The 12484-nt window shown below is 42.2% G+C and overlaps 1 pseudogene; it reads left to right on the forward strand.

The window, feature by feature from the left end:
- Positions 1 to 10776: 10776 nt before the first annotated feature.
- Positions 10777 to 12193, forward strand: LOC109247127 (ubiquitin-conjugating enzyme E2 E3-like; annotated as a pseudogene).
- The last annotated feature ends 291 nt before the right edge of the window (positions 12194 to 12484 follow it).

Genomic DNA, 12484 nt, shown 5'->3' on the forward strand with positions numbered 1-12484 from the left:
TTTTTTGTTCGTTTTTGGTTTTTTGTTTTTTGTTTCTGAAGGTTAGCATGTCCGCTGCTCAGTCTGTCCCGCACCCTCCTGGGCCAGAGCGGGGTCCCAGCTCTGTCTTGGCCACTCTGCATCTGCTGCTACCACAGAAGGAAGGCAGGAGCGGAGTTCAACTCTCTTGGCCTCTCCTGTACCTTAGTGTCCGAAAATTTTTAGTTCCTTTTGGTTCAGAAGCTTGCTCTGCCCTGGTTCCGGCTGTTCACAGCAGGATGACTCGAAAGCCGTGGTTTGATTTTGTGCATGTCCTCTAACCAGTCGCCCTGCAGACATCGTTTTCTTTTAAAAAAAATTTTTTTTTAACGTTTATTTATTTTTGAGACAGAGAGAGACACAGCATGAGCGGGGGAGGGGCCGAGAGAGAGAGAGAGGGAGACACAGAATCGGAAGCTGGCTCCAGGCTCCGAGCCATCAGCCCAGAGCCCGACGGGGGGCTCGAACTCGCGGACCGCAAGATCGTGACCTGAGCTGAAGTCGGACGCTCAACCGACTGAGCCACCCAGGCGCCCCCAGACATCGTTTTCTGTCGCAGAATAACACTTTTCCTTTCGCGCAAGCCATTAACCGCAGTTACCCTCAGTCCACGTTACCATCGGTGCGTCCCAAATAGTCTTCCTGGTTCTCTCTTGCCTGTAGAATCTACAACGCCAAATTCTATCATTCCCTTGCTGGAAATGTGCCATTTACTTTCCACTGCAGTTAAATGCTTTCCCATCTCTTGTCCCTGGCCTCAAACTTCCCACAAATTCCTCTATTGCCATTCGTTAATGCCATGCAGTTCTTTCGGATTAGATGTCACTCCCAAGACAAACCCTTCCTGACCATGCTACCTAAAATAGTACCCCTCTTTTTATCTCTGTTTTTCTTTCTCATACTTAATCATGATACCTAAATGGTATGTTTACAGTCTGTGTCCACTACTAGGTGATAAATGAGGCCAGGGATCCTATCTTAACTTCACTGTGGGACACTTAGGGCACAGCACAGTGCATGGCACATGTAAGTGCTCAGTAAATATTTGTTAAATTAATAACCCCGGCCCTTGTATGTATTAATGTATTGCAGTGTGGTAGCATGGAACCAGCCAGCAGAGGGAGAATAAGTGAATGTGTTATAGTAAATCTTGAATCTGCAGTGATGCAACTCTTAATAGTATAAAAGATGGGAGAAAGATACAGTGCATTTGATAGTGCTCCAGAACATTCCTGGGAAGACAAGCATGGGAACCCAGGTAGTGTAACTCAGAAATCCACACTTGGAATCAGTATCCTGAAGGAAGAAATGTTTATTCCCTATTACATATTTATTCCATATTTATTCTTCGAGAAATAAAAACTCCTGTATTTCAGGTAAACAATAATTTACTTTCCAAGATTATTACATCCCATCTTCCACTTCAGTATCGCAAAGATTTTAGTTTAGGCCTGTTTTACATTCAAAGTTGAAATGTTCTACCAAATCCTGTTTGATCATTTAGTTTTAATGTCTAGAAGGTTTGTGAAATGATGCATTTAAAACCTGTGTAATTTTTTCTGTAATGAGGTGAAAATGGTGTAACAGAATTAATCATTTTTAAGTAAACAATTCATTGACATTTAGTACACTGACAGTGTTACCCATCCACTATTTCCATCTAGTTCCAGGAGGAAACCCTGTACTTATTCAACAGTTGCTCTCCATTCCCCTTCTCTAGCAGCCATGGGCAACCATGATTGTGTTCTGTCTCTATGGATTTAGGTCTTCTGTATATTTCATATAAATGGAATTATATGTCTGGCTTCTAATGTCTCTGAAATTCGTCTACGTTGTAGCATTTATCAATACTTCATTCGTTTTATTAAAGTTTTAAAATTTTATTTTTTTAATTGTTTTTATTTTAGAGGAGAGAGTGCACTGGAGTGGGGAGAGGGGCTGAGGGGAAGGGGGAGAGGGAGAGAGGGAGGGAATCTTAAGCAGGCTCCACGTTCAGCGTGGACCCAGATGCAGGGCTTGATCCCATCACACGGGGATCATGACCTGAGCCGAAATCAAAAGTTGGATGCTCAACAGATTTGTTTATCCATTCATTCATCCACTGATGGACATCTGGGCCGTTTCCAACTTGTAACTTGTGAGTAGTGCTGGTATGTTTGAGTACCCATTTTCAAATTTTTGGGTTACATACCTAAAAGTGGAATCAATGGGTCATATGTTAATTCTGTGTTTAATTCCTGCAAGAACTGCCAAACTGTTTCACAGCTGCTGAGCCATTTTACATTTCCACCAGCAATTTATGAGGGTTCCAATTTCTCCACATCCTAGACAACACTTGTTATTTTGTTATTTTCTTTTTTTTTTTTTTAATTATAGCCATCCTAGTGGGTGTGAAGTGATACCTCATTGTGGTTTTGATGTGCATTTTCCTAATGAGTAATGATGTTGAGCATCTTTTCACTTACCTGTTGGCCTTTTGTATATCTTCTTTGGAGAATAGAAAACTAAAAAAACAAAATTGGGCGGTACTTGAATAAATTTTTTTAATGTTTCTTTTCAGGGGAGAGAGAGAGAGAGAGAGAGAGCGAGGGGCAGAGAGAGAGGGAGACACAGAATCAGCACAGAGCCGGTTGCGGGGCTCAAACCCACAAACCATGAGATCATGACCTGAGCTAAAGTTGGATGCTAAACCAACTGAGCCACCCAGGCGTCCCTCCAATTATGTTTCTTAGCTCTAATTGTTTTCATTGAAGTAGTGGTGGTGACTTAACGTGAGGCCAAGAGTGTCTTTCCACTTTCTTGTTAATGTCTTTTGATGTACAATAGTTTTTAATTTTGATGAAGTCCATTTTTTTTCTTTACATTCATGCTTTTGGTGCTGTATCTGAGACAAATCGATTGCCAAATCCAAAGTCATGATGATTTACACTTATATGTTATTAAATAAAATCTTAAAATTTAATCTCTACATCCAGCCTGGGGCTTGAACTCACGACCATGAGATCGAGAGCACCACACTCCCCTGACTGTGCCAGGTAGGCGTCCCTACCCCTACATTTTCTTTCAAGAATTGCATGGCTTGAGTTCTTATATTTAGGCCACTGATCCATTTTGAGTTGATTTGTTAATATTGCATGAGGTAGTGAGTCCAACTTTATTCTTTTGCATGTAGATATCCAGTTGGCCCACCAGCGTTTGTTAATGAGACTATTCTTTCCCTCATTGAATGATCTTGGCACCCTTGTTGAAAATCAGTTGGCCATAGATCTATGAGTCTGCACTTTCAATTGTTTTCCATTGGTCTATATGTCAATCCTTATGCTAGTACCATGCTGTTTTGATTTGTGGGAAGTTTCAGAAATCACAAAGTGTGAGTCCTTGATTTGGTTCTTCTTTTCCAAGATTCTCTTAGCTTTTTGGGATCCTTGTAATTCCATATGAATTGTATGCCACTTATGCAAAATATGCCCTTGGAATTTTGATAGGGATTACATTAAATCTGTAGATCAATTTTATCATCTTTACAACATGGAGTCTTCCAGTTCATGAACACAGAATGTCTTTCCATTTATTTAGGTCTTCTTTAAATTATTTCAGTGATGTTTTGTGGTTTTCAGCTTGCAAGTCTTTTACCTCCTTGATTCATTTTAATCCTACGTATTTTATTCTTTTGGATTGTTTTCTTAATTGCCTTTTCAGATTGTTCATTGCTGGTGTATAGAAACACAACTGATATTTGTGGGTTCATCGTATTTCCTAAAACTGCTGAATTTGTTTATTAGCTTTCTTGTGAATTCTTTGGGATCTTCTATATATATGATCATGTCATCTGTGAATAGAGACAGTCTGACTTCTTTTCAGTTTGAATGCTATTCATTTATCTGTTCATTTATACCTAATTGCTCTGGCAAGACCTTCCAGTACAATGTCAAATAGCAGCATTGAAAGCAGGCACCCTGTGTATGTAATCTTGATTGTCAGTTTTAGAATCACCTGAAAACTTTTGAGGACTAGAAACAGTAGCCAGGATTCCAACTCTATTCTTTTAATTTTTTTTTAATTTACATCCAAATTAGTTATCATATAGTGCAACAGTGATTTCAGGAGTAGATTCCTTAGTGCCCCTTACCCATTTAGCCCATCCCCCCTCCCACAACCCCTCCAATAACCCTGTTTGTTCTCCATATTTATGAGTCTCTTCTGGTTTTGTCTCCCTCCCTGTTTTTATATTATTTTTATTTCCCTTCCCTTGTGTTCATCTGTTTTGTCTCTTAAAGTCCTCATATGAGTGAAGTCATATTTGTCTTTCTCTAATTTCACTTAGCATAATACCCTCCAGTTCCATCCACATACTTGCAAATGGCAAGATTTCATGCTCTTTGAGTGCCAAGTAATACTCTGTTGTGTATATATACACCACATCTTCTTTATCCATTCATCCATCGATGGACATTTGGGCTCTTTACGTACTTTGGCTATTGTTGATAGTGCTGCTGTAAACATGGGGGTGCATGTGCCCCTTCGAAACAGCACCCCTATATCCTGTGGATAAATACCTAGTAGTGCAATTGTTGGGTCGTAGGGTAGTTCTTTTTCTAATTTTTTGAGGAACCTCCATACTGTTTTCCAGAGCGGCTGCACCAGTTTGCATTCCCACCAACTCTATTTTGTATTTGGTCTTTTTTTCTTCATTAGTAAAGCTGGAATTATAAAAGCTTCTCTTGCAAGTCAGCTGAAAGCTTTGAACTGATAAATGTCTAGTGCCTCTGTCCTTCCTGATGCATAAATGGCTCACACTAACCTTTGCCCTGAAATGTGTCATTGCTCCCCAGAGACTTGGCTGTGTCTACTACATTTAATTGCACTGTCTGGTATATGACAGGCCATCATTCGCATAAATGGCAACTTTTTGTTTTAATACTACATCACAATAATTTTAAGCACATGGTCAGAAACAAATAGCAATCCAAAGTACACAGAATTGAACTTCATATGATGCTGCTCTTTCAAGTATTTCACTTGCATTAAGAAGCAAATGAATAGGGAACTGCACAGGAAAAAACTGTGACAACTTTTCTCTCTGCCTTGTGGCTGGTAGATTCATTTGGCACCGATTTAAGACTGGTTTTGGTGTTGAAATGCTGAAATAGAAAGGAATGTGAGTCTTAGAATTAAGAAAACATGGTATGTTGTAGCAAAAAGGATGGCGACTATCTCTAGGAAATAACATAGACTGGTTTTCCAGATATATTTTTGAGAAAAGCAAGTTACTTTTTTCATGGAATAAAATGAACACATCTCGATTTGTTAATTGACCACCTAATTAAATCGATTACCAAGTGGCAATAGGGTGGAGGGAACAGTAATGAAAATAGGACATCCTTGTCTGTGGAGGCATGGATTGGCTTGTCTCCTATCAGGTCCCTGGGTGGGCTGGATTGCTGTGTGACCATGGCTGGAGGGGCCAGAGCCATGTATAGGGTCCTTTCAAGATCTCCAGGTGACAGATGGGAGTATCTCCTGCCAGGTCCTTGTGCCAGCAGGAGTTGACAGACTGCTGCTGGGATGGGCTAGAGTCCAGTTCCAGGGCTGTTTCAAAATCTGCAGTTTGACCAAGTTTGGCAGGCTTACTTTCAGGGGCTGCTGGATCCCAGCCAAGAGTGTCTTGGAGACAGTTCACTGGCCACCTCGGTGTCTGCAGCCAGGACTGGGATCCGTATGCCTATTACCCAGTGCATGTGTAGGTGTGACTCCTCCCAAGTCCTTTAGCATATGGTGCTGGTGACAGAACCAAAGCCAAATGGGGCTGTAGCCAAGTCCTCAGGGTACAGAGCTGTTTCTGCATCTGTAGCCATGACCACGGTTGGTGAATCAGCAGCCTGGGCACAGGCTTGCCTTCTCACAACAGCTCTCCTTGGTTTTGGACTGCATCAGGGTTTCACAATCTACCTGGATCTCAAAGCTCCCTCAAAGACCCTTTTGTCCCTGGATGGATGCCAGATTATTGTGTGTGGGAGGTGGCAGATATGAGCAAGGGATGTCTTGTTTGGCCATCTTGCTAACATTAGTACTTTGAGTATTCCTTTTATAAAGTTTTGACTTCTATGTGAATGTAAATATTTTAAAAAATAAAAGGATTTCTTTTTAAATCACAAAATTTAAGGTAAACAAATTAACTGAATATCAAATTAAAATATAGTCAGATTAAAAATTTCAAGAAACTTGAGGGGCATCTGGGTGGCTCAGTCGGGTAAGCGCCCGACTTCGGCTCAGGTCATGATCTCCCGGTTCAGGAGTTCGAGCCCCACCTCGGGCCCTGTGCTGACAGCTCGGAGCCTGGAGCCTGCTTCCGATTCTGTGTCTCCCTCTCTCTGGCCCTACCCTGTTCACACACTTTCTCTCTCTCTCTCAAAAACAAACATTACAGAAGAAAATTTTAAAAGCTTCAAGAAACTTGAATACAATATTCAGACCATATATTCCTGGTGAGAGATATATTCTAAGGACCAAAAGAAGCACGAAAGATCTTAAATTTTACTTAGTAAGTTCGCTAATGATAGATGTAGTAGTCTCATAACTCTGAAACTATTTTGTATATATTGTAAGACCTAGAGCAATTATATCTATTGATGTCTTGGGAACCAGGGTTTACATTGTGGGATACGTACACGTAGAGAAAACATAGAATCTTGTGGCATTAGCTTTGAATTGGAGGTATCTGTATGTACTCATGTTAAATGTATATATGGTGTGGGGCGCCTGGGTGGCTCAGTTGGTTGGGCAACTGGCTTCGGCTCAGTTAACGATCTCGCAGTCTGTGAGTTCGAGCTCCGCATCGGGCTCTGTGCTGACAGCTCAGAGCCTGGAGCCTGCTTCAGATTCTGTGTCTCCCCCTCTCTCTACCCCTCCCCTGCTCACGCTCTGTGTCTGTCAATAATAAATGTTAAAGAAAAAAAAATTTTTTTTTAATGTATATATGGTGTGTGAAAGAATGGGGAAGGGAAAAGGAAGGAGAAGGGAAAGAAGATATTTGGGGACAACTGGTAAAATTTAAATATGGATAGTATATTAAAATGTATTACTTAAATGTTAAGTTCTAGGTACAATAGTGATATTGAGGCTATGTGGCAAGGATACCTTTATTAAAAAGTGTGTGCTGAAATATTCAGAGGTGAAATACCATGGTGTTTGTAATGGAGTTTCAAATGGCTCAGGAAAAAAAAATAATATATACTATTATATATATAGTATGTATACACAGAATAGTATGTAAAAATAGTATATATGGGGGAAGTGGAAACAAATATAGAAAATAATTTAGAGGGGCGCCTGGGTGGCTCAGTCGGTTAAGCCTCCGACTTCAGCTCAGGTCACGATTTCATGGTCCGTGAGTTCGAGCCCCGCGTCGGGCTCTGGGCTGATGGCTCAGAGCCTGGAGCCTGCTTCCGATTCTGTGTCTCCCTCTCTCTCTGACCCTCCCCCGTTCATGCTCTGTCTCTCTCTGTCTCAAAAATAAATAAACGTTAAAAAAAATTTAAAAAAAAAAAAAAAAAAAAGAAAATAATTTAGTGAGGCGTATACAGGTATTCATTATATTCTTCCAATTTTTCTTTGGGTTTGACATTTTTCTTTCTTTTTTTTAAAGTTTTTAATGTTTTATTTATTTCTGAGAGAGCTCAAGCAGGGGCAGGGCAAAGAGAGCAGGAGACAGAGGATCCAAAGCGGCCTCTGTACTGACAGCGGTGAGCTGGATGTGGGGCTCGAACTCACGAACCACGAGATCATGACTGAGCCACCCAGGTGTCCCTGGGTTTGACATCTTTCAGTGCAAACAAAAAGTTAAGAAATGAGGAGATTCAAGAGGTAGAATGGACAGAACTTTATAACTGATAGAAGTGGGAATGGAGGGACAGCTGAGGCAAGAATGGCACATAGATTTCTGGTTTGTCCCCATCACTGAGATGGGGAGCTCTGGAGGAAGGGCAGGCAGAGGCTTCTGCTTTGGACACACTGCGTGTGAAGTTTCTGCGGGGTACCCAGTCCAGTGGGCTGTTGAACATACAGGTTTGGAGGCTGAGTGACCCAGTAAAGAGGTGAGTGTAGAGTTGGGGGCGTATGTTAATTTGCTAGGGCTGTCATAACAAAATGCCACAAACTAGGTGGTTAAATGGCAGAAATTAATTTTCTTACAATTCTGGAGCTAGAAGTCTGAGACAAAGGCGTTGGGAGGATTGGTTTGTTCTGGGGCCTCTCTGCTTGGCTGTAAATGGCCTCCTCTCTGTGTCTTTAGATGGTCCTTCCTTCGTGTGTGCCTGTGTGCTGATCTCCAGTCATATTAAATTATGGCCCATCTGAAAGACCTCATTTTAACTGAATTACCTCATTAAAGACCTTATCTAAAACTAGCCACATTCTGAAGTACCTGGGTTAGGGCTTCAACTTAATAATTTGGGGGAGGGACACAATTCAGCCCATAACAGGGCCTTTCAGGTGGTTCTCAACCAGGAGAAACCTGATGAAACAGAACACTTTTTTATGTTCAATAGCGTTAAGTTCAAGTAATCCCAAGAGCAGTAAGTAAAAGTAAAATTTCCCCTAACTCGCTGGTAAATGAGTTTTTCAAGTGTGTTTGGGAAAAGGGAGATTTTCCAACGGGAGGCATGAATGTGGAAAGGAAGAGAAGTAGTAAGGGAGGAAATGAGTTTATGCATTTAGGTCTCATATTTGGCCCAAGTCAAGGAAGCAGGGGAAAAAAAAATCACATTAGACACAAATCTGAATTTCAAGGGCAAATTTCTGCTTGTAGAAAGAAACTAATTTTAAACATGCCCCAGTGTGTTTGGGAAAGGAAGTGAAATCAAAGAAATGAAGCTAGGAAAACTCATTGGCATTATTTCTGTAACTATATCCAGGAGCAAGAATTACAATGGATTCCTCACCCGTTGGGTCAGGGACTAAGGGATGTTTTTGCAGAGTTGTGGCAAATAAGCTCTGGCATATATTTATGAAATGTTTGGTGGTGGGCAGGAAGGAACAGGAATGACAGGAAAAGTACAAGAATAAACCCGTCTTTTTGTTTGATTGTTTGAAACAAATCAACTCGCTATATTAGGGCAATCTTTTTGTCCCATGTGTTTTCATTCCTTAATAGCTATGTGACCTTGGATAACTTACTTGCTCTCTCTCTGCCTTAGTTTCCCCAACTGAAAATGGTGGTAATACCTTCCTCATAGAGTTCTTGTCAGGGTTAAATGAATCAACACGTGAAAAAGTTCAACAGTTCTTGGTGCACAGAAGACTGGCTGTCAATGAATGTCAGCAACCCTCGTCATCCCTACACTGTGTCATCACAGTCATTAGCGATGTCCCACTAATTTTGTTCGTGTCATTCCCGCTGTCAACAAGGCCTTCCTTTCTCCTCTTCATCTGCTTGAAGTTGTGCTGCTTTTGGGGAGTCTTTCCTGAGGATTTGAACCTACATTGACCTGACTACAGGGAGGAGATGCTGACATGTTACGGACAGAGTCAGATGATGGACAGCCATGGGAGGGTTTTCAATAACATCACTCAACACACATGTGCTGAGCACCTACTGTATGTCAGAAATAGGCGAGGTGCAGGAGATACAGAGACGGGAAGGTATGGTACTCCTTTTCAGGGAACTTTTCATCTAATGGAAAAAGAAATACTTAAAAGGCTCAGTAAAATATGGACACCTGGGTGGCTCAGTCGGTTGAGAGTCCATCTTCAGCTCAGGTCACGATGTCATGGTTTGTGGGTTCAAGCTGTCAGCTCAGAGCCTGGAGCCTGCTTCAGATTCTGTGTCTCCCTCTGTCTGCCCCTCTTCCACTCACACTGTCTCTCTCTCTCTCAAAAAATAAACATTAACATTTTTATTTTTAAAAAAGGTTCAGTAATATAGCAAAAGGCATGATACAATCTAAGTGTCTGGATCATCCCCATCAGCCTGAAAACACGCTGAATGTCCCCTATCTTTAATAAAAAAAAAAAAAAAGAATCTCATTTTGACCCTACAGTGCCCTCTGGCTACCATTTTTTTGCAGAGCCCCCAACCCCTCCTTATTAGAAAACCATAAATAATTGTGCTATAGATTAAATGTTTGTGTCCTCCTAAAATTCGTATGTTGAAATCCCACCCCTCAGAGTGATGGGATTGAGAGGTGGAGCCCTTATGAACAGGATCAGTGTTCTTATAAAAGAAGCTCTGAGGAAACTCTTGCCCCATTGGCCAGTGAGGACACAGCAAGAAGGCTACGAGAAAGTGGGCTCTCCCCAGACACGGACTCTGCCAGTGCCTGCATCCTGGACCTCCTGGCCTCAAGAACTGTAGGAAATTTCTCTTGTTTATAAGCCTCTTGGTCTATGGTATTTTTGCTATAGCACCTCACACAGACTATATAGATAGATTGCTAAGCTTATTGTTTCCACTTTCTCCCCTCACATCCCTTCTTTGCTAAAAAAAAAAAAAAAAAAAAAAATGCTTAAAATTTCAAGAATGATGAAAAGGTCTACCGTTTTCTCACCCCACCTTCTAGCTCCACCTCGCATCATCCAGGTATCTCGTATTAGTTTGTTTATACATTCAGATACTGGTTTTTTGGTTGGTACAAATACAGTCTATCTTCCTGTTTAACATAAGTGGCAACACATCATATCTGTCAAGCTGCCCCTTTTATTTTCCCCTTAACAACACATCACAGGGAACTTTCTTTTTAAATTTTTTTTAATGTTTATTCATTTTTGAGAGAGACAGAGTGAGTGGGGGAGGGGCAGAGAGAGAGGGAGACCTAGAATCCAAAGCAGGCTCCAGGCTCCAAGCCGTCAGCACAGAGCCCCATGTGAGGCTCGAAGCCACCAACTGCGAGATCATGGCCTGAGCCCAAGTCAGATGCTGAACTGACTGAGCCACCCAGGCACCCTGGGAACTTTCTCTTAATACAAAAAGAGCCTCCTCATTGCCTTTCTTCATCTCCTCCTGACATTTAAGTTGTTCCCAGTTCATTGCTATTACAAAGAAAGCTGCAATTATATAATGACCCTGCATGTGAGTCATTTCCCATGTCTGGAAGAAAAAGTGTTAAATGACTAGGAGTAGATATGCCTGGTCTAAGTGTACGGCATTTGTAATTTTGATAGCTCCTGCTAAATTTTTCTCCAGAGGGTTGTTGCAGTTCACACACCCACTAACCATTAGGAGAATGCCTTTTCCCCTGAAGTCTTGGCGAGTGTTCTTGCACCTTGTGGACTGCAGGCGGGGAGGAGCTGGGGGGCTCGCTAGAGCACATGCCCTTGCCCTGTCGAGCTCCTAACCCCCTTTTCTCCGAAGGCAACGGGACAACACTGCACAGCCCTCTTCCAACTTCCAATGTTCCATACTCCCTGGCCAAAGGCTCCCTGACTTCTTTTTCCCTCTGCCTCCCGCTTTCCTCCCCAGCTGCCTCTATTTCCCTAAGGAAGGGTTCCCCACTCCCCAACATACTGTAATGATGTGCAAGCGGGCAGGGCAGGTGGCAGAGTTTTCCAAGAAATGACCTCACCCAGATGTCTGGGGACGGGCAGAGATCTGATGATGAGGGCTGCAGCACCAGCCACGGTGGTTCAGATGCGGACCAGCTAGAGCCAGCTGCTCTAAAGCCTGAAGAAGAAAGAAAACCTTCTGCCACCCAGCAGAAGAAATACCCCAAAGTCTCTAGCAAAACCACTGCGAAGTTATCCACTAGTGCTGAAAGAATTCAGAGTGAACCTGGCCGAAAGAGCCCTTGATTCTCCTTCTAACTGTGGTATTGGGCCTAAGGGAGACAACATTATGAACGGAGACCGACTACACTTGGCCCACCAGGTTCTGAGTTTTTTCTGGACATCTCATTTTCATCTGATGATCCGTTTAAGTCTATTTGCTGCACCAGAATCTGTACAACATCAACAATCAGGGAGTCATCAGCCTGGGCATCCTTAAAGACGCCTGGAGTCCTGCTTTGACTATCTCGAAGGGTTTGTTGTCGGTTTGTTCTCACTGGCGTCCTGCACACCTCTGGATCCTCTGGTTGGAAGCAGAGCTGCTCAGTATTTGACCAACAGAGCAGAACCTGACGGGATAGCCATGCACTGGAACAAGAGAGAGGCAGCATAATTCATACTTTGTGTGTGGTGTGAAGGAAAGGGCATCTTCTCACTGTGCTGCAAATTGTATGGCTTTTACAGCCCAGACTTCTGGGTATAGGTTGTACTGATTCCAGTCTCTGCTTTTATCCTTTGGGCACTGGAAGACTCCCCCAGAAGGTAAATGCTACTAAGCGTAGAACTTTGTGGCTGTAGATTAGCTACGTTTAAAACACCTACTCGCAAGTCTTGCTTCTTTGGGATGTCAGAATATATTTCGTGTGATGGGACTGAGGATAGTGATCCTGAAGTCTAACGAATAGTATAGTGCCTTTTACCTAATTCA

The sequence above is a fragment of the Panthera pardus genome, unplaced genomic scaffold, assembly GCF_024362965.1.
Source record: "Panthera pardus isolate Hobbes unplaced genomic scaffold, ASM2436296v1 HiC_scaffold_20, whole genome shotgun sequence".
NCBI lineage: Eukaryota > Metazoa > Chordata > Mammalia > Carnivora > Felidae > Panthera > Panthera pardus.